We start from the raw sequence: 22412 nt of genomic DNA on the forward strand, positions 1-22412 counted from the left end.
CTGGACAGTTGAACACACAGATTGTTTTTATTTTGTTTCATTTTCAATCAAAAGATTTTGGGAAATGAGGGCCACTCCACATGGCAGGCGGAATCTTAGCTCCCTGACCAGGGATCGAATTGCACCCCCTGAAGTATGAAATCTTAACCACTGGACCACCAGGGAAGTTACCAAATTGCTTTTAGTAGAAGGCCTGCTCTCTCTCTTTAAAGTAGATATAAGTTTTAGAAGAGAGTGAAAGAACTTATAGACTTGGGCTTTCCTGGTGGCTCAGCTGTTAAAGAATCTGCCTGCAATGAAGGAGACCTCAGTTTGATCCCTGGGTTGGAAAGATCTCCTGGAAAAGGGAACAGCTACACACTCCAGTATTCTGGCCTGGAGAATTCCATGGACTGTATAGTCTATGGGGTCCCAAAGAGTCCAACAAGACTGAGAGAAGTTCACTTTCACACACAACAACATATGTTTTATAGACTTAGTGCTGAATGAACAAAAATTAAGCAACAGAATAAAATGTATAATGCAGTGTGGTAATTTAGTCACGAAACCATGTCCAACTCTTGGAACGCCATGGATTGTAGCCCACCAGGCTTCTATGTCCATAAGATTTCCCAGGCAATACTATTGGAGTGGGTTGACATTTCCTCTTTCAGGGATCTTTCCGAAAAATCCACATCTCCTGCATTGCAGGCAGATTCTTTACCACTGAACCACCAGGAAGCCCCATATAATGGAATACCAATTGCAAAACCTGAAGATATATGCTCACATGGTAATTTCACTCATAGGTATTCATTCAAACAAATGAAAACATGTGTCTATATAAATAATTATAGAAAAGCATTCATAGCAGCACTATTCATAGTATTTCAGAACTTGAGTAATGAAAATATTCACTAAGGTTTTATAGCAGAGAAAAGAATAATATTCATTTACCTTAATGAGCCAAGTATATATAAGTGTGTGTGGGAAAGTGTTAGTCACTCAGTCATGTCCAACTCTTACTGACCCTGTGTACTGTAGCTCGATTCTCCAGACAAGAAAACGGGAATAGGTTGCCATTTCCTCCTCCAGAGGGTCTTTCTGACCCAGGGATCGAATCCCAGTCTCCTGCATTGCAGTCAGATTCTTTCCCATCTGAGCCTAGGTATGCTATTTATAACTACAGAGTCAATAACCTATGAAAATATAAATAGAAATATTCAGGTATGAATAGCTCTGAGAATGAGACTCATAAGTGAGTTTTTTAAAGAAAAATATGTCTCATTTTTAAATTTGAGATCTTTAATTTTTTTGATGTTTACTTTATTGCAATAATATTAACAATGTATTTTAAAATAGACTAGATAATTCACTAGAGTGTTGCACAATAATTCTTCCTTCTATCTGCCAGGAAAATAGATAAATATCTTTCAAGAAAATTATGTAGGTATTAGTCCAGTGCAAGTTGTTTAAGAGAGGGTTCATTTAACCCTTTCATACATTATCTGTAGTTGTACTTTGTGTATAAAATTACAGTATTTTGGAAAGAAGGAGCACAAAATAAGTCCTTTTGTAGTTATCTTTTATGTAAATTGAAAAACTGCACTAGTTTCTCCTCCTCTACCCTCAAACACACACATTTTGAAAATACATTTCCAAGGAATAGTCATAATATTAAAACTCTCATTGATTTTCAAGATTTGAATTTTTAAGTAGATTATAATTTTAACCTGATTTATATATTTTTATAAACAAATGCACATATATTTTAATTAATAAATTATGCTATTTTGCTGAATTTTTAATAAAAGTCACTGGAAATATTTATGTAGGTTTAATATAAATGTCTATACTTACTTTTGTAAAGTCTACTTTTATATTTGACTGATAGAGTGGAATAGTTTTCAAGTATTTTCTTCCACTTAGTAATCTCTGCAGAATTTTTCAAGTATTGACAGATATCAAAACATAATCAATTTCCTCAAGGTTCAATATTTGATTAGTTTCATTAGGTAATGATGCATTATCATTAAAAGATCCTGTTATTATTGGTGTGCTTTATTCAGTCTAATCCAGTGTTCTATGCAAGACTTCCAATAAAAAACAATAGAAAAGGATCATTTAAATTTGTGATTAATTTTTAATTCATGGATTGACCTGATAAGGCTATACTGTGATTCTCTGTTACAACAAAAATATCAACATGTCTTTGAGAAACAAAAGTAAACTTTCACTTGCAGCAGGAACTACTTATTTTACATAACAAATACTCATTGAACTTGAATAAACAGTAGTAAAAATGAGCCTGGTATCTGGAAATTACTACTTGCCTTATTGCTCTTTTATGTGAGTGTGTTTTTCCCTGAGAACATAGCTTAATTGCTCTATAAACTTTAGAGGGTTTAAAAAATTGCCATAAAGCTAAATGAGATAAAAATGTATGCTAAGTAAAGTGTCATTTCATTGCACCATTTTTTTGTTTGTTTCATTCTGCTTTATTTTTTGAAAGGAGAAATAAAAAGGTCAGAATAATTAAAGTTTTATAGCAACTCAAATTCAAGTTGGCAGTGTTTTTCTAAAAGTTTTTAAAATTCCCTAGACTCAGTAAAAAGTGAATTAAAATTAAGAAAACAGAGCAATGAGAAAACAGAGATGTTTCAAAGAGATGAGTCAGATCCGGTCCTTGTCACTGCAGTGATGATTCATTTTCTTGAGTTACGGTCCTCACTCTGAGAGGTTGTGTCTTGTGTTGAGGTTGTGTCATTCTGAGAGGCTGAGTTGTGGTTGAGTTGTGAGTGAGGACTCTTCTACCAGCACAGGATGCACTCTCTGACTTCTAGGGCATCTTTTCATAGGAGCAACCACATTTTGTTGTTGTTGTTGCTTGTAAAATTAAGTGATGGAATTATAGCAAATAATGTTATAAACAGTTAATAAATTCTACAATTATATGTGTTTTAGATAATGATTGACATAATAGACACTGTAGACTTAAAGAATATTCATAACTTAAACATTGACTTATGTTTCATTTGGTGGGAATTTTTAGGATGTTAAGCCTGGTAGGCAGCATGTCAAGTAACTAACTCAGACAATTGCTGCATGAAGGTGAGGAGGAAAGCCAGGTTATACAGAAGTTTTGGAATTTAGTGCTTTTCTGTGTATGGGAAGATGCAAGAATGTGGGCTCACTGAAATCATCCCTTTGATATGCACCTCAGCTATCTAGGGCCAGTATCCTATGTTTCACCCATGAGTATCTCAGGGCTCACCGTGGGGAGTTGCTACAGTCTGATGGCTGATAGAGGGCAGGCATTCTTTCCTTCCTGAGTTCCCTCAGGGATCACCAGCTCACCATCCATGGTGGCTGCGATCACTGATGACTGTGACATCCTTTCTTCACTGATATAGCAGGAAATATTCCATTTTCCAACATGCAAGTAAGATTGGATGTGGGCAATGGACACAGTCCGCTAACCATGTTTTAACAATTAAAAACAAACAAACAGAAAAACAGTGATGGTGTAATTTAGGTTACTTTGATTCCACTCATGGATAAATGAACAATCTTATCTTTCTGATACACATTTCACCACTCATTCGCATCGTGGTTGGAATTCCTATTCAATAGAATAAAAGTCATCTCCTTGTCAGTGGTTTAACCACTACAAGACTCTATGAGACAAGAGCAAAAGGAAACTATGTAATTTTACTCTACAAAGAACTTATCTGTGAAGTTGACTCACAGGATAAAGAAGGCAAATGTTTTCACTTAACACAGACCCTTCCCTTTCTTCCTCATTTCACCAAACTCAAGTCCTGTGTAGTCTTTCACCTACCTTTGCATGTACATGTGCTGTAGAGAAAGCTGACCTCATACATCTCCTTGGAAGGAAGATCTCAGATTCCCAAAATAAATCACATTGACCCCATACCCTTGCTGAAAATCAGTATGGGCAAAGTCTTGTCACAAGCTTCTAGAGAAGGATCCCTCATTCTTAAAGGGATACACATAAAAAAGAGCCTGTTGTTTTTGACCTGGTGTTTTTCCTGTTCCTAGTTATTGTATAGATGTTTAGCCTATAACTGCTACATCTATTTTCTTGGATGATAACCTAAGCAAAGAGCTAACACACTACAGATCACAACACCAAGAGAATGCATAGGTCTCAGGTCTTTGAAGAGGTTGTATAACTAATAACTAAATCTGCAGCCACCTTATTGTCAGGCTTCTTGTCCTGGTGATAGCATAAACTCTTACTGCTTATGCTAATGTAGGTTGGCTAATGTATGACACCAGATGTAGGAGTGGAAGCAGCCTATAAAATCCTCAGGATATTCCTTGTGTTGGGATGACATATGCAGAGAAGAAGGCAAGGAGAAGTAAGTTCATCAGCTGTGGTCACTTTTCCATGTATTTATTTATTCACTCATTCATTTGAATAGACTATAGGAATAAGACCTGTATGAATAATACACAATTCTACATTTTAAGGAGTTGATAAACATGCAAGGTGTCTCAGGTACATTGATGGACAAATAAATAGGGCATAGTGGACATACAGATGTAAAATCTATTTTCTTTTATCAAATTTCCCATCTGCTAATTCACAACATTTGGACTTCTTGACTAGCTTCAGTTTTGTTTGCATCCAAATTTGTATTTGATGTCACTGTTTGGGTATCCTATACCTTCAAGTTGACACTGAGAATATATAAATAGCAAAATGTTACTAAAATTATTTAGCAGATACAATTGAAAGCTCTAAAAGTATTCATTCTGTTTAACCCAGGAATTCTACTTTACTGGGAATTCACTTTAAGGAATTTATCAGACTGTCAAGGGCTTCAGTTGGTAAAGAATCTACCTGTAATGCAGGAGACTCCTGTTTGATTCCTGGGTTGGAAAGATCCCCTGGAGAAGGGATAGGCTAACCAGTCCAGTATTCTTGGGCTTCCCTTGTGGCTCAGCTGGTAAAGAACCTGCCTTCAGTGAGGGAGACCTGAGTTAAATCCCTGGGTTTGGAAGATCCCCTGGAGAAGGGGAACGCTGCCCACTCCAATATTCTGGCCTGGAGAATTCCATGGACTGCATGGTCCATAGGGTCACAATGAGTCAGACACAACTGAACAAACTTCACTTCACTTCACTTCAGACTGTCAAAGCATTTACAAGTCTATTGATGGAACAACAGAAATGCTCAAAAATAGGTGCTATGTTAACAGATTCCACTTTAGTAACATGAGAAACAACATATAGTCATTTAATGCCTTGTGCTAGAAATGCAAACTGTATCTGGTAATGTTAAGTGAAAAGGAGCAATTAAAAAAAGATGACTTTACTTGAGGAGATAATAGTTGAAAACTTCCCTAAAATGGGGAAGGAAATAGCCACCCAAGTCCAAGAAACCAAGAGCCCCAAACAGGGTAAACCCAAGGCAAAACACCCCAAGGCACATATTAATCAAATTAACAAGGACCAAACACAAAGAACAAATATTAAAAGCAGCAAGGGAAAAATAACAAATAACTCACAAGCTGATCCCCATAAGGATAACAGCTGATCTTTCAATAGAAACTCTTCAAGCCAGGAGGTCTTCAAGCAGGACATACTTGAAGTGATGAAAGAGAAAAACCTACAACCCAGGTTACTGTACCCAGCAAGGATCTCATTCAAATATGAAGGAGAAATCAAAAGCCTTACAGACAAGCAAAAGCTGAGAGAATTCAGCACCACCAAACCAGCTCTTCAACAAATGCTAAAGGATCTTCTCTAGACAGGAAACAGAAAAGGTATATAAACTCGAACCCAAAACAACAAAGTAAATGGCAACGGGACCATACCTATCAATAATTACCTTAAATGTAAATGGGTTGAATGCCCCAACCAAATGACAAAGACTGGCTGAACGGATACAAAAACAAGACCCCTATATATGCTGTCTACAAGAGACGCATCTCAAACCTAGGGACACATACAGACAGAAAGTGAAGGGCTGGAAAAAGATATTTCATGCAAATGGAGACCAAAAGAAAGCAGGAGTATCAATACTCATATTAGATTAAATAGACTTTAAAACAAAGCCATGAAAAGAGACAAAGAAGGACATTACATAATGATCAAAGGATCAATCCAAGAAGAAGATATAGCAATCATAAATATATATGCACCCAACATTGGAGCACCTCAGTACATAAAGTAAACATTAACAAGTATGAAAGGGGAAATTAACAATAACACAATAATAGTGGGAAACTTTAATACCCCACTCACACCTATGGATAGATCAACTAAACAGAAAATTAATAAGGAAACACAAACTTTAAATGATACAATGGACCAGTTAGACCTAGTTGATATCTATAAGACACTTCACCCTAAAACAATGAATATCACCTTTTTCTCAAGTGCACATGGAACCTTCTCAAGGATAGATCACATCCTGGGCCATAAATCTCGCCTTGGTAAATTCAAAAAAAATTGAAATCATCTCAAGCATCTTTTCTGATCACACTGCAGTAAGATTATATGTCAACCTCAGGGGTGGGAGGAAACATTAAAAACAAACATATTCAGGCTAAGCAACACACTTCTGAATAATCAACAAATCACAGAAGAAATCAAGAAAGAAATCAAAGTATGCATAGAAATGAATGAAAATGAAAACACAATGACCCAAAACATATGGGATTCAGTAAAAACAGTACTAAGGGGAAGGTTCATAGCAATACAAGCCTACCTCAAGAAACAAGAGAGAAATCAAATAAATAATCTAACTCTACACCTACAGTAACTAGAAAAAGAAGAAATGAAGCACCCTAGTGTTAGTAGAAGGAAAGAAATCATAAAAATTAGGGCAGAAATAATGCAAAAGAAACAAGGAGACCGTAGCCAAAATAAACAAAGCTAAAAGCTGCTTCGTTGAGAAGATAAATAAAATAGACAAACCATTAGCCAGACTCATCAAGAAACAAAGGGAGAAGAATCAAATCAACAAAATTAGAAATGAAAATGGAGAAATCACAGCAGACAGCACAGAAATACAAAGGATCATAAGAGATTGCTATCAGCAACTATATGCCAAAAAAAAAAAAAAAAAAGGACTACTTGGAAGAAATGGATGGATTCTTAGAAAAGTATAACTTTCCAAAACTGAACCAGGACGAAATAGAAAATCTTAACAGACCCACCACAAGCACAGAAATTGAAACTGTAATCAGAAATCTTCCAACAAACAAAAGCCCAGGACCTGATGGCTTCATCAGTGGAATTGTACCAAAAATTTAGAGAAGAGCAAACACCTATCCTACTCAAACTCTTCCAGTAAATTGCAGAGGAAGGTAAACTTCCAAACTCATTCTATGAAGCCACCATCACCATAGCACCAAAACCCAACAAAGATGCTACAAAAAAGAAAACTACAGGCCAATATCACTGATGAATACAGATGCAAAAATCCTTAACAAAATTCTAGCAAACAGAATCCAACAATATATTAAAAAGATCATGCATCATGATCAAGTGGGCTTTATCCCACGGATGCAAGGATTCTTCAATATTCACAAATTAATCAGTGTAATACAACACATTAACAAATTGAAAGATAAAAATCACATGATTATCTCAATAGATGCAGAGAAAGCCTATGACAAAATTCAATACCCATTTATGATAAGAAAACCTCCAGAAAACAGGCATAGAGGAACATACCTCAACATAATAAAAGCCATATATGATAAATGCACAGCAAACATTATCCTCAATGGTGAAAGATTGAAAGCATTTCCCCTAAAGTCAGGGACAAGACAAGGGTTCCTACTCTCACCACTACTATTCAACATAGTTTTGGAAGTTTTAGCCACAGCAATCAGTGAAGAAAAATAACTAAAAGGAATCCAGATTGGAAAAGAAGTAAAACTCTCACTGCTTGCAGATGACATGATTCTCTACATAGTAAACCTTAAAGACTCTACCAGAAAGTTACTAGAGCTTATCAATGAATATAGTAAAGTTGCAGGATATAAAATTAACCCAAAGAAATCCCTTGCATTCCTATACACTAACAATGAGAAAACAGAAAGAGAAATTAAGGAAACAATTCCATTCACCATTGCAACAAAAAGAATAAAATACTTAGGAATAAATCTACCTAAAGTAACAAAAGACCAACATATAGAAAACTATAAAAAACTGATGAAAGAAATCAAAGATGACACAAATAGATGGAAAAAGATTCCATGTTCATGGATCAGAAGAATCAATACAGTGAAAATGAGTATACTACCCAAATCAATCTATAGATTCAATGCAATCTCTATCAAGCTACCAATGGTATTTTTCAGAGAACTAGAACAAATTATTTCACAATTTGTATGGAAATACAAAAAACCTCGAATAGTCAAAGCAATCTTGAGAAAGAAGAATGGAACTGGAGGAATCTACCTGCCTGATTTCAAGCTCTACTACAAAGCCCAGTCATCAAGACAGTATGGTACTGGCACAAAGACAGAAATATAGATCAAAGGAACAAAATAGAAAGCCCAGAGATAAATCCACACACCTATGGACACCTTATCTTTGACAAAGGAGACAAGAATATACAATGGAGAAAAGACAATCTCTTTAACAGGTGGTGCTGGGAAAACTGGTCAACCACTTGTAAAAGAATGAAACTAGAACACTTTCTAACACCATACACAAAAATAAACTCAAAATGGATTAAAGATCTAAATGTAAGACCAGAAACTATAAAACTCCTAGAGGAAAGCATAGGCAAAACACTCTCTGACGTAAATCACAGCAGGATCTTCTATGACCCACCTCCCAGAATATTAGAAATAAAAGCAAAAATAAACAAATGGGACCTAATTAAACTTAAAAGCTTTTGCACAATGAGGGAAATTATAAACAAGGTGAAAAGACAGCCCTTAGAATGCAAGAAAATAATAGCAAATGAAGTAACTGACAAAGAATTAATCTCAAAAATATACAAGCAACTCCTGCAGCTCAATTCCAGAAAAATAAGCAACCCAATCAAAAAATGGGCCAAAGAACTAAACAGACATTTCTCCAATGAAGACATACAGATGGATAACAAACACATGAAAAAATGCTCAGCATCACTCATTATCAGAGAAATGCAAATCAAAACCACAATGAGGTACCATCTCATGCCGGTCAGAATGGATGTTATACAAAAGTCTACAGACAATAAATACTGGAGAGAGTGTGGAGAAAAAGGAATGCACTTACACTGTTGGGAATGCAAACTAGTACAGCCACTATGAAGAACAGTGTGGAGATTCCTTAAAAAAACTGGAAATAGAACTGCCATCCCATTGCTGGGCATACACACAGAGGAAACCAGAATTGAAAGAGACACTTGTACCCCCAATGTTCATCGCAGCACTGTTTACAATAGCCAAGACATGGTAATCAACCTAGATGTCCATTGGCAGATGAATGGATAAGAAAGCTATGATACATATACACAATGGAATATTACTAAGCTATCAAAAAGAATACATTTGAATCAGTTCTAATGAGGTGGATGAAACTGGAGCCTATTACACAGAGCAAAGTCAGAAAGAAAAACACCAATACAGTGTACTAACGCATATATATGGAATTTAGAAAGATGGTAATGATGACCCTATATGTGAGACAGCAAAAGAGACACAGAGGTATATAATAGTCTTTTGGACTCTGTGGGAGAAGGCAAGGGTGGAATTATTTGAGAGAATAGCATTGAAACATGTATATTATCATATGTGAAATAGATCACCAGGCCAGGTTCAATGCATGAGACAGGGTGCTCAGTGCTGGTGCACTGGGATGACCCTGAGGGATGGGATCGGTCGGGAGGTGGGAAGGGGTTCAGGATGAGGAACACATGTACACCCATGGCTGATTCATGATAATGTATGGCAAAAACCACTACAATATTGTAATTAGCCTCCAATAAAAATAAATTTAAAAAAAGATGACTTTGTGATCATATAGGTACATAAGGGAAAAAAGACAGTAAATAGAGACACAGAGCTCACTGGGAGCAGAAAGCAGAAATAAACAATAGAAAACTGAAGAGCAGAATCAGAGTACTGATAGTGCATGAACTTTAAGACTTATAAGGATGTGTGTGTGTGTGTGTGTGTGCATGTGTGTGTGTGTGTGTGTGTGTGTGTGTGTATGTATGGACTTCCCTGATGGCTCAAACAGTAAAGAATATGCCTGCAAAGCAAGAGATGTGGATTTGATTCCTGGGTCAGGAAGATCCCCTGGAGAAGGAAATGGCAACCCACTCCAGTATTCTTGCCTGGAGCATTCCATGGATAGAGGAGACCTGCAGGCTACAGTCAGAGACATATATGTGTTTGTGTGTGCATGTTCAGTCACTTAGTCGTGTCCAGTCCTTTGCAACCCCATGGGCTGTAGCCCACCAGGACCCTTTGTCCATGGGGATTCTCCAGACAAGAATACTGGAGTGGGTTGCCATGCCTTCCTCCAGGAACCTTCCTGACCGAGGGATCGAACCCGTGTCTGTGTGTCTCCTGCATTGGAAGGCAGATCTTTACCACTAGCACCACCTGGGAAGCCCAAAGTCAAGAATACTTCTTTAAAATTGAAAACCATTCTGGGAAAGACTATTAACAGTATCTAATGACAAGGTGGAAGAAAATGTTTGCAGAATCTGTACCTAATAATAGTAGATCCAAAATTCATTTTAAGAAACAAGCTTTGGTTTTGTAAGGAACCTCCATTCTGTTCACAATAGTGACTGCATCAATTTGCATTCCCACCAAGGGTACAAGAGTACCCTTTTCAAAAAAAAAAAAAGAGTACCCTTTTCTCCATACCTTCTCCAGCATTTATTGTTTGTAAATGTTTTGATGATGGCCATTCTGACTGTTGTGTGGTGAAGCCTCAGTGTGGTTTTAATTTGAATTTCTCTAGTAATCAATGACATTGAACATCTTTTCATTTGTCTCTTGGCCCTCTATGTGTCTTCTTTGGAGACATATCTATTCAGGTCTTCTGCCCATTTTTAGATCGGGCTGTTTGTTTTTTGTTGTGGTGGTTGTTGTTATTGAGCTGCATGAGTTCAAAGCATTCATGAGGAATAGACACTGCACAAAAAGATGGGGATGGGGGTAGTGACAATAAAATTTGATGAGCAATTTAGCACAACAGATTTTCCTACCTGCCACCAATGATTGGGTAGGTAGGCTTTGGGAGAATAAGTGATGGCCATTAGGAAAGGGCTTAGTGGGTCTGTGGGACAGAAGAATTCTGCATATTGAGTGGAGTTCTGAAGTAGCTGGGAAGCCAAGGGACCACAGAGCTGGGCACAGACCATCAGTACATGGAGTCTTCTCTGAAGACAGTTTGAAGTGAAGTGAGTGGATATTTTAAGTGGATGATGTCACTAAGACGTCTCAGTATTCAGAAACAGTCTATAAATTTTTTGATTTATTTAGCACATTTTATTGTTCGGGCATCCCTGGTGCCCCAAGGGCAAAGAATCCGCCTTCCAATGCAGAAGTGTGGATTCGATCCCTGGGTTGAGGGGGAAATAGCAACCCACTCCAGTATCTTTCCTGGGAAATCCCATGGACAGAGGAGCCTAATGGGTTGTAGTCCATGGGGTTGCAAAAGATTTGGACATGACTTAGCAACTAAACAACAGCAAATTGCTGTTCACTTTTTATAAGAACAAAATATAATAAAATGAAAGAATATTTCTCCAACATTTTACACGGTTCCAGGAATTCTGGTATACTACTTGAAAATATCCAATGAAGATAATATTCTGAGAAATATTTATCAAAATAGACTGATATAAGTATTTTATACATTTTAATAGCAGGTGAAAATCAAAAGACTCTGATTTTTTCCCACATATTTATGTTCCACATTCCTGGAATTACCCAAAATGCCAGAAATGAATTTAATATGATAAATCTTAAAAACTTGATGACAAGTAAAAACTTACTTCAAAAAATATTTATATAGATTCTTCCATGGTTTACCCATGGATTTCTATATTCCTACTGAATCTTCCTGCAATTTAGTAATGATGTAGTAATTTTAAATTTATGTTTATTTAAACATTGTACTGAGGGAGTATTTATTGAATCCCCTTGGCACTAAGTTCTTGTAAAAACTACATTTTTGCATTTTAATAATAACATATGCTGTGATTTAAATTGTTATACAAAAATTCATCTACTTAGTTTTCTCTTCTTGAAGCAGTAAACTAGAATGTGCTCTAAGAACAAATTGAATTAAACTAAACAAATGGAAAATATGGTTGAATCATCTCATAATTCCAATTTCTTAGTTTCCATTTGGGGCCAACTGTTTGTTCTTGGTGAAGCATTCTATACAGTAGGATAGTGCTGAGAGCTAATGAAAATTTAGATTCAAATGATATCCCATCAAGAATTATGAAGTTGGTCATCTAAAGGTTTCAAATTGTGCTAAAAATGCTATGTAAAAATGCAGAATCAAGTTCTGAGTTGGTTATCTAAGGCTTTGAATCTTGAAAGTTTTGTATGTGGTTTATGGAACTTTTGAGTTTTATATAAAGTTTAAACTTTCTGAATTATCTTCCAATTTTATATTACATCTCTGTAAATAAATATTCTAAAAATTATTGTTTTCATTTATATTAGTCAAGTTAAAACATGTAAAATCATTTACAATAATAAAACTATATGCATTTTGTGAAAAAAAAATATTGTGGCAATTGTAGGAAAAAGGAATAAAATTTTTTTTGTAAAAAAAGAGTAATTCAGCCAAGGAGGCAATAGCAATGATGACATAGACTTTGTTCTGATAAGGTTTATGTGTCCCATAAAATAAATATGTGAAAAATATAATTGCAGGTGATAATAAACTCCATAAGAAAGATAACAGTGTATCTTGTGTGAAGGAGACACATAAGCTGAGACCTGAATGATAATAAACAAGTGCCCAGATAGTATTTGGGGGATATTTCAAGTACAGCAGTAAGTGCACAGGTTCTGAGACAGGAACATACAAATGTGGTTTGGACGGTGAACCTGGAGGACACAGGTAGGGGATACGTTCCAGAACTCACACAGGGATCATTTGCTCTAAAATGACAGTCTAAGTGTTCTGCCAAGTCATTAAAATTGGTGTTTTATTAGGATCTGATTAATTCATTAAAATGGTCTCTCTTGCTGCTGTCTGGGAAGTGATGTGTAAGGAGACACAAGCAGGCAAGTTAGAGAGGGATCATGATGGTCCAGGGTTTCCCTGGTGCCTCATCGGTAAAGAATCTGCCTGCAAAGGCAGGAGATGCAGGTTCAATCCCTGGGTGGGGAAGATCCCCTGGAGGAGGCAATGACAACTCACTCCAGTATTCTTGCCTGGAGAATCCCATGGACAGAGGAGCCTGGCAGGCTACAGTACATGTGGTCACAAAAGTCAGACACAACTAAACCACTAAACCACCACTCACCATCACGATAGTGGTCCAAAAATGAATTGGAGTGGCTGTATGTGTGAGGTAAAGCTAGGGAGGTGGGGAGATGCATGCGGTATGATTTCACATGAGTAATCTGAAGACGCAGGACTACCTCTAAAAGAACTTCAAATATTAGAGTTGTAAAATGTCATATGTTGAATTGACTGAATCCGGTTATCTTCATAATATGGAAAACATGAACTAACTACTTTTTCACAGGAAAAGAGTAAAACTGAATATCTAGTTTCTACCTTCTCTTCCAAACGCCAGTGGTTTATTCAAGGTTCTTGTGCTATTGTAAATTCCATGACAAGGAAATTGTGCATATAGAATGCACCCAATTGCAGTATGGAGAGCAATGCATTTAAGACTGTCACATGTGTATGTTAGGATTCCTTGGTGGCTCAGCAGTTAAAAAAAATCCACCTGCCTAGCAGAAGACATGGGTTCTATATCCCTGGTCTGGGAAGATCCCCTGGAGAAGGAAATGGCAACCCACTCCAGTATTCTTGCCTGGAGAATCCCATGGACAGAGGATTCTCCTGGTGACCTACAGTCTATGGGGTTGCAGAAGAGTTGGAGCACGACTGAATGACTGAACAACAACAAATGTGTATGTCACAACTGTGTTTGTCTATCTGAAGAAGTGGTGCTCTATCAAGAGGGCATCATTGTTGGAAACAATTTAAGGGACAAAAAGAAAAACATGATGAAGACATCTCTTTTTGTCATACTAATCTACACTTACGTTGTACATTCTTGCTCCCTTAAATCCATGTGGGGAAAGCATTTTATTAAGTCTATTTCCTAAATATTTAGGGACCAGTGAGGAATAAGCTGACATTACCAATTACTACAAAAGTACCAGTCTATTTTTAAGACCAAAGTGACTTTCTCATACTGAAATGAAGAAGTTAGAAACAGAGCAGCTAAGTGATTTTGTACAGGTCACAACCCAAGTTAATTGGATATTTGATAATGCAACCACAACTGATCCTTCAAATACATCACTGTAAGATGATGTTATATTTTCAAATAAAGCAAACAATTCTCCAAATAACATATTATTAGCTTGTTGACTATTTTTTGTCTTTGCTTTTTAATCAGTTTTGTAGAGATGTAATTTATATACAATAAAATATAACCAGTTTAGTTGTAGAGATTTAGTTTCTAGAAATGTTGTCATCACCACACTCAACTATGAAACTATTCCATCACCCACCCACCAAAGCTCTCTATTACCTCTTTGCAATTTTCCTCTATCATCAGTCTTAGATGACCACTTACTTACTTCCATAAAGATAGATTTATTTTGTCACTTCTAGAATTTCATATGAGGGAACTGTAGATTGTATACTCTTTTTTAAAAAAATCTAGCTATTTTCAGTCAGCATATTGATTTTGATATTCATTTCTGTTGCTATTGCATGTATCAATCGGGATCACATTTTTTATGTTGCTGAGTGGTTTCCCAATATATGGATATATGAAAATTAGTTTTTTCATTCAGTTTATTTATTCATGTATCTGAGGTTGGACATATGAGTTATTGTCACTTTTACTAGTTTCATCAATAAAGTTGCAAAAACTATCATTTACAAGTCTTTGTATGCACACGTGTTATGATATTTTCTTGGGTAAATAGCTAGCAGTAAAATTGCTGGGTTATATGCTCAATTTATGCTTAATTTTATAAGAAACTGTCAAATTGTTCATATGATACTGCACTCCTGACAAAAATACTTGAAAGTTGCAGTCACCTTATATCCTTGCCAATAGTAGTCATTTTACAGCCAGACTTTTAAAATTTAGCTGTTGTAATGGGTGTAGAGTTGCATAACATTTTTGCTTGCATTTCCCTAGTGATGTAAAGTATTTTTGCATGAGCTTATTGACCATTTGCACATCTTTTTTTGTTAAGTGTCTGTTTAAACATTTTTCCTATTTTTGAGTTTTTCGTATTACTATTGAATTGTAAGTGTTCTTGATATATTTTTGGTATAAATTCTTTGTTAGATAAAGAATTATGAATGTTTTCTCTAATCTCTGGCTTGCCTGCTAATTTTTCTAATAATGTCTTTTAATTTTTTAAATTGAAGTATAGTTGATTTTAAATGTGTTAGTTTCTGATATACGCCAAGGTGACTCATATATATATATATATTATTTTTCATATTATTTTCAATTATGGTTTACAACAAGATATTGAATATCACTCCCTGTGCTATACAGTAGGACCTTGTTTTGGAGGGTTGCATTTCTTAACATATAAACACATATAAATTTTAAAATTTGATTTATCTGCTCTGTTGTTCACTTATGTCTGTCTCTTTGCAACCCTATGGACTGCAATCCACCAGACTTTTCAGTCCATGGCGTTTTCCAGGCAAGAATACTGGTGTGGGTTGCTATTTCCTCCTGGGGATCTTCCCAACCCAGGGATCAAACTCAAGTCTTTTGCATCTTGCACATTGGCAGGCAGATTCTTTACCACTGAGCCTGATGGGAAGTCCCAAATTTTATTTATTTACTTTTAGCTGCACCATTGTCATGCAGAATCTTACTTCCCCAACCAGGGATTAAACCCATACTTCTTGCATTGGGAGCAGAGTCTTAACTATCGGACTGCCAGGGAAGTCCTTACAGTAGGGCCTTGTTGCTTATCCATTCCATAGGTAATAGTTTGCATATTCTAATCCAAAACTCTCCGTCTAACCCTCTCCTTCTAGGCACAAATCTGTTCTCTATGTCTGTGAGTCTGTTTCTGATTCATAGATATGTTTGTTTGTGTCACACTATAGTTAACACACATAAGTGATATCATATGATATTTGTCTTTTTCTGACTTACCTAATTTAGTACGATAATCTTTAGGTCCATTCATGTTGTTGCAAATGATATTATTTCATTCTTTTTTATAACTGAATAACATTCCATTCTTTGTGCTGTGCTGTGCTTAGATGCTCAATCGTGTCCAACTCTTAGAGACCCCATGAACTGCATCCTGCCAGGCTCCTCTGTCCGTGGGGATGCTCCAGGCAAGAATACTGGAGTGAGCTGTCATTCCCTTCTCCAGGGGATCTTCCCAGCCCTGGGATCGAACCCAGGTCTCCCACATTGTAAGCAGATTCTTTACCATCTGAGCTACCAGGGAAGCCCAAGAATACTGGAGTGGATAGCCATTTCTTTCTCCAGGGGATCTTCCTGACCCAGGGGTCGAACCAACGTCTCCTGCATTGCAGGCAGATTCTTCACCAGGTGTGCTGCCAGGAGAGTCCATTCCATTCTCTATAAACACATCTCATTTATCCATTCATCTGTCAGTGGACATTTAGATTGTTTCCTTGTCTTAGCCATTGTAAATGGTACTTCTGTGAACATAGGAATGCATGTACTTTTTCAAAATTAAGGTTTGTCTGGGTTTATGCCCAGGAGTGGAATTGCTGACATATGACAACAGTCTCCATTTTGTTCTTTTTCAAAAAACAACCAACTAAAAATAGAGTGATGTCAGCATCAGTGAAGTTGGACTTATCATTCAAGGTAAACACTCATTTCAGTCTGCAAACCTAAGTTGCCTTAAATAGGGCAAGTTCAGGGCCTTCCTTAGGGCTTAATTTGCACACACACTACTCACTTTGGGGAAATGAAAGCTTTTATGTATAAATGGGTGGCTTTACCTAATCTGACTGCTACTAAGTTTAAAGTGTGAATGCATGCATGTCCAGTCATATTTGACTCCTTAAGATCATATGGACTGTAGTCTTCCAGGCTCATCTGTCCTTGGGATTTTCCAGCCAAGAATACTGGAATAGATTGCCATTTCTTTCTCCAGGGAATCTTCTTGACTGCACAATTGCCCTCATCTCACATCCTGGCAAAGTAATGCTCAAAATTCTGCAAGCCAGACTTCAACAGTATGAACCATGAACTTCCAGATGTTCAAGCTGGATTTAGAAAAGGCAGAGGAACCAGAGATCAAATTGCCAGCATCCGCTGGATAATTAAAAAAGCAAGAGAGTTCCAGAAAAACATCTACTTCTGCTTTATTGACTATGCCAAAGCCTTTGACTGTGTGGATCACAACTGTGGAAACTTCTTAATGAAATGGGAATACCAGACCACCTAACCTGCCTCCTGAGAAATCTATGTGCAAGTCAAGAAGTGACAGTTAGAACTGGATATAAAGCAACAGACTGGTTCCAAATTTGGAAAGGAGTACATACATAAAAGCTGTATACTGTCACCCTGCTTATTTAACTTATATGCAGAGCACATCATGAGAAATGCTGGACTTGATGAAGTACAAGCTAGAATCAAGATTGCCTGAAGAAATATCAATAACCTCAGATATGCAGATGACACCACCCTTATGGCAGAAAGCAAAGAAGAACTAAAGAGCCTCTTGATGAAAGTGAAAGAGGAGAGTGAAAAAGTGGCTTAAAACTCAACATTCAGAAAATTAAGCTCATGGCATCTGGTTCCATCACTTCATGGCAAATAGATGGGGAAACAGTGGAACCAGTGACAGACCTTTTTTTTTGTGGTTTCAAAATCACTGTAGATGGTGACTGCAACCATGAAATTAAAAAATGCTTGCTCCTTGGAAGAAAAGTTATGACCAAACTGGACAGCATATTAAAAAACAGAGACATTACTTCGCCAACAGTTCCGTCTAGTCAAAGCTATGGTTTTTCTAGTAGTCATGTATGGATGTGAGAGCTGGACCAGAAAGAAAGCTGAGGGCTGAAGAATTGATGCTTTTGAACTGTGGTGTTGGAAAAGACTCTTGAGAGTTCCTTGGACTGCAAGGAGATCCAACCAGTCCATCCTAAAGGAAAGTAGTCTTGCATATTCATTGGAAGGACTAATGCTGAAGCTGAAACTCCAATACTTTGGCCAGCTGACATGAACTGACTCACTGGAAAAGACCCTGATGCTAGGAAAGATTGAAAGCAGGAGCAGAAGGGTACACAGAGGATGAGATGGTTGGATGGCATCACCAACTCAATGGACATGAGTTTGAGTAAACTCTGGGAGTTGGTGATAGACAGGGAGGCCTGGCATGCTGTAGTCCATGGGGTCACAAGGAGTCAGACATGAGTGAGAGACCTGACTGAGTGACTGAAGACTTTCTGTCTTCCATATGACAATGACTCAAGCCTGATGTATCTTTCATGGCGGATATTTTTCATGAAGTCAAGTGAAGTGAGTCGTTCAGTCATGTCCGATTCTTTGTGATCCCGTGGACTATACAGTCCATGGAATTCTCCAGGCCAGAATCCTGAAGTGCGTAGCCTTTACCTTCTCCGGGGGACCTTCCCAACCCAGGGATTGAACCAAGCTCTCCAGCATTGCAGGCAGATTCTTTACCAACTGAGCCACAAGGGAAGCCTGAATGTTTCTCATAGCATCATCCTTATTCCTCCCTTTCACAATTAAGTCCTGGGTTGACTTAGTGAATGAGGAGCTTAGTGTTGGTTTATGTGTTCTGCTTCTAGAAGATAGATAATAAGAAGGATCATTGAATCTGGAGTGGTAACTAAAATGCTGTCAAAGGCTATACATCATTTTGAAAATTTTGATTTATTTTTAGGAAACAGGAATTCTGTCACTGCATAGCACATTCTCAGCCACACCTTCTCTAGCAACAGTTGACTAGCATCTTATCATTCTCTCCAAGGGTGAGCATAATATTTAGGATGGGTAGATAGGTAGATAGATAGATACAATTGATTGATTTTGGGGTCCTTGTATAAGAGCAATTGTTTCCTCAGACTGTCCAAATCTCCACATAAGAATATTTTAAAATGTTCTAAAACCCTCTGCATATGCCCCACTTCCATGAAAATCCACAAGAACACATCTAAAATCCATGGTGAGCATGATCTCTTATATTTTCTAAACTAGTGATGTGACTCCCATGGAGTTTGGGCTCATATTTTTTAGTTTCAAATGCTGTGACCATTTTTATATAAAGAAAAAACTGTTACTGTGTTAGATGCCTGATAAAAAGGTCAACATCTATGTATGTTTTCCAAAATATCATAAATTCTGAAAAGTGTGCTATAAAAAGTTTGTTAGATATTCCATCTCATTTAGAACACACATCACATTTGGACTTAAAATTGTTCTGTATACATAAAAGATCATTTTCAAATATGCTGTCCATTTATAGCCTATATTTCCTACACTCAACTTAAGCAGTGGTTTGTCATTAAAGATTTCAATCTAGTGTGGTGTTCGTGCTGACAAGCTCAATAGTTCTGTTCTTACTGCAGTTTTGTGTTTTTTAACTTCTCAATATGCCAAGTTATCTAGTTCAGAATCTGTGGTATAAAATTATTGTTCAGTTATATACATTGGGGGAATGAAGAAACTATAATTTCCTTGTTTGTTAAAATGCATTTCATATGTATACACACATATATAATATTATAGCTCAATTTTATACAAGGCACAAAATGCTGGTGTGGACTGGTGAAGCAAAAATTACATCTATTTTTTATAGTAATCAGTTCAGTCACTCAGTCGTGTCGGACTCTTTGTGACTCCATGGACTGAGGCATGTCAGGCTTCCCTGTCCATCACCAACTCCCGGAGCTTATTCAAACTCAAGTCCATGGAGTCAGTGATGCCATCCAACCATTTCTTCCTCTGTCAACCCTTCTCCTCCTGCCTTCAATCTTTCCCAGCATCAGGGTCTTTTCAAATGAGTCAGTTCTTCACATCTGGTGGCCAGAGTATTGGAGTTTCAGCTTCAACATCAGTCCTTCCAATATATATTCAGGACTGATTTCCTTTAGGATGGACTGGTTGGATCTCCTTACAGTCCAAGGGACTCTCAAGAGTCTTCTCCAACACCACAGTTCAAAAGCATCAATTCTTCATCACTCAGCTTTCTTTATAGTCCAACTCTTATATCCATACATGACCACTGGAAAAACCATAGCTTTGACTAGATGGACCTTTGCTGGCAAAGTAATGTCTCTGTTTTTTAATATGCTGTCTAGGTCAGTCATAGCTTTTCTTCCAAGGAGCAAGTGTCTTTTACTTTCACGGCCGCAGTCACCATCTGCAGTGATTTTGGAGCCCAAAAGAATAGTCTGTCACTGTTTCCATTGTTTCCCCATCTCTTTGCCATGAAGTGATGGGACATGATTCCATGATCTTAGTTTTCTGAATGTTGAGTTTTACGCAGAAGTTTTCACTCTCCTCTTAAGATATTATTAGAGAAGAAACTATGTTAATAATTTTCCAAAGCTGCTTAAGCACTAAATATCAACATTTTCAAAGAAAATAGCATTTAATGTTTCCATGGCTCCTGGTCAATAACTAACAGTCTGTCTTTCAAACCCACCACATTTTGTGTGTAAAGGTGAGTCATATAAATTTAAGTGAAGTGAAAATTGCTCAGTCGTGTCTGACTCTTTGCGACCCCATGGACTATACAGTTCATGGAATTCTCCAGGTCAGAATACTGGAAAGGGTAGCCTTTCCTTTCTCCAGGGGCTCTTCCCAACCCAGGGATGAAACCCAGGTCTGCCGCATTGCAGGTGGATTCTTTACCAGCTGAGACACGAGGGAAGCCCGAGAATATTGGAGTGGGTAGCCTATCTCTTCTCCAGCAGATCTTCCCAATCCAGGAATTGAACCAGGGTCTCCTACATTGCAGGCAGATTCTTACCAACTGAGCTATCAAGGAAGCCAATTAAAAATTGTATCCAGATATAAATGTTTTGTTCTCAGTCACTCAGTTGTGTGGACTGTAACTCGCCAGGTTCCTCTGTCCTTGAGGATTTTCCAGGCAAGAATACTGCAGTGTGTTGCCATGCCCTCCTCCATGGACTCTTTCCAACCCAGGGATCGAGCCCAGGTTTGCGGCTTTGCAGGCAGATTCTTTATCATCTGAGCCACCAAAGAAGCCCAAATATAAATGGTCATAATATAATTGACAATTAATATTGACTTTGATATTTTTAAAAAGCACAGAAAATGGATTGTTAAAGACAAAATCAATAACACAGGGAGCCCAGGCTGGTATCTTTGTGATGACTTAGAGAGGTGGGATGGATGAAGCAGAGGATGGCTCAAAGGAGGATACACATATATACACACACACACACACATACATATATACATATAAACATACACACACACACACACACACATATATGATTGATTCACGTTGTATGGCAGAAACCAACACAAAACTGTAAAGCAGTTTTCCACCAATTAAAAAACAAGAATTAAAAAAAATTATCAGTGTTAAATTTTCAGAAGCAACCCTTGCTGCAATTAGAGGCTTCAAATATTCATTTGCTAGTATTATTGTCCATTAAATTTTATGGATAAATATTAAATGAAATAAAATCAATAAATGGCTCACTGAGGAAAAAAAAAGAAAGATGACCCTAATATTTTCTTAATCTGTACTGAATATCTTAGAACATCTTATAACATCTCCAATATTACCAAAAATAAGTAAGCAAAATATAAAATGCATAAACTGGGTTGACTTGTTTCGATTTTGTTTAATCACTAAAATTAGTGAAAATGTTAAGTTGATATATATATTAGTAATAAGCATTGAAAGGAAATTTGGAGATCATTTTATTTAATCAGGTCTGCCAATTTAGGAATCTCCCTAACCAACCCTTGGGCACTCATTGAATATTGGCCTCTACTGAGAGACCTCAGGGACTGGGGAATTGATTTCTCAGGACACAGTCCAGAAGTCATGGCATCTTTGACATTTCATTTGATCTTATCAAGCACTACTTCTACTAGATCAAATATTTTGAGGGCAAAGAAACATATGACATAGCTACTACAGTATCTTACTCATTTATTCAAGAAATGTTCTAAGTATTTAATTTTCCAGCTCTATGCTATAAGATAGAAGTAGAGCCGTGAATATTATGACCATTACATTGTC

Source organism: Cervus elaphus, chromosome 29, assembly GCF_910594005.1.
Source record: "Cervus elaphus chromosome 29, mCerEla1.1, whole genome shotgun sequence".
Lineage (NCBI taxonomy): Eukaryota > Metazoa > Chordata > Mammalia > Artiodactyla > Cervidae > Cervus > Cervus elaphus.